Source organism: Dipodomys merriami, unplaced genomic scaffold, assembly GCF_024711535.1.
Source record: "Dipodomys merriami isolate MVZ:Mamm:240054 unplaced genomic scaffold, mDipMer1.0.p SCAF_186, whole genome shotgun sequence".
Lineage (NCBI taxonomy): Eukaryota > Metazoa > Chordata > Mammalia > Rodentia > Heteromyidae > Dipodomys > Dipodomys merriami.
This window is the reverse complement of record NW_027203226.1, coordinates 831,688-833,339: the sequence shown is the minus strand read 5'-3', so window position 1 is coordinate 833,339 and position 1,652 is coordinate 831,688. Positions and strand designations below refer to the sequence as shown.

At 35.2% G+C, this 1,652-nt stretch overlaps 1 non-coding gene across 1 annotated transcript; it reads right to left on the bottom strand.

The window, feature by feature from the left end:
• Positions 1–1,220: 1,220 nt before the first annotated feature.
• LOC138830233 (U6 spliceosomal RNA) lies at positions 1,221–1,327 on the bottom strand. Its single transcript, XR_011372938.1, has one exon. It is a non-coding gene; the product is annotated as a U6 spliceosomal RNA (small nuclear RNA).
• Between the last annotated feature and the right edge of the window lie 325 nt (positions 1,328–1,652).

The following is a 1,652-nucleotide window of genomic DNA, read 5'->3' as shown; positions in this document are numbered from 1 at the left end:
TCACCAATCTAGATAGGAAAGGCCTAGCAAGGCCTTGAAGCCCTGATTTAAATTCTGAGCATTCCAATATATATGCATGGTGTTTGTTCGCATGCACATGTGTGTATGCTTGTGCGCTGCCGCACTCACACACACACACACACACACATTTATTCAAATTACCTTCATATCAGTTTTCTGAATTAATTTCTTTGTTAACAATATTATATGGGTAAAATAGAGGAAATAAACTCTTCCATCTAAGAACATTTTTATATGTTTTTTATGGTAATAATACTGTGCAGAAGGGTCACATTTACATGAACAAGGAAACTAGTAAGTTTCCTAACAAGCATTGTTACCTCCTCCTTTATATTTCCGTTACTATCCCTTCCCTCCCACCTCCACAAGTACACTCCCCTCCCCCTTCCTTCCTCCTCCTAAATTGTAAAGTTCATTTTTAAAAATAGTGTCTTGTGCATCTCATTGTTACAATGGGTCAACCTGTATCGCTATTTGAGCATTTGTTCCCTTCCCCTCCCCAAATTAGAGAAGCATACATGCAAGATGTAAGTGTACCAACTTGAAATACAGAGAAAACAGGGGTTATAGTGTGGGGAGAAACATACAATAAACAAAAAAATGACATCACACATTATAAGTACGTTATAAACAATAGCAAGAAACAAAAAACCACTTGTGTCCCTATCTTGGGGTTCAATTTCTTTAACATCAACTTATCTGGTTATATGCACATATCTTTTGAATTTTCTGCTTATCCCAGACATACATTCGTTATTGAAAATAAGGGAAATCATGGGACCTATATTTCTTTGGACTTGGCTTACTTCACTCAATAATTTTTTTTCAAGTCTTTCCATTTCCTAACAATTTGGGCGATGTCATTCTTTCTGATGGAGGCAAAGAATTCCATTGTGTATATATAACACATTTTCTTGATCCATTCATCTAATGGGGGCATCTGTTTTGGTTCCATATCTTAGCTATCATAAATAATGTTGCAATAACCATAGTTGTGCTGGTAGTTTTAGTATGGTCTTTTTTATGATCATTTGGACAAATCCCCAAAAGTGGGATTACTGTATTATAGGGGAGTTTTATATGGAGTCTTCTGAGGCACCTCCATACTGCTTTCCAAAGTAGTTGAACAAGTTTACACTCCCACCAAGAATGCGGTACGGTTCCCTTGTGGCCACATACGTTTCAGCATCTGTTGCTGTAAAAATATGAAACGCTCCAAGAGTTTGCATGTCATCCTTGCCCAGCGTGCATGCTAATCTTCTCTGTATGGTTCCAATGTTAGTGTATGTGATGCTAAATTGAGCACAGAACAGTTTTTATATATAAAGTGTAACTTTTAATTGATTTTATTAAGCTAGGCAATTCAACAAAAAGTAAGTTCAAAAGAATTGTTGTGAAATTATAGAATCATGTATTTCTTACATAAGCACACATTAAAGAATAAAATCAAGATAGACATGCCAAAAACAAAATAATTCCAGATATTTGTAGTTCAAGAGATTTGGAGGAGGAGAAATTCAATTATTCTATACAAGGCACCTGTCGAAATGAACATTGCAGCAAGTGTTAAGGTTTGTTAAAAGTTTTAATGTTTTAAATATGCTTAATTTTGGGATTTTGCTTATATATGC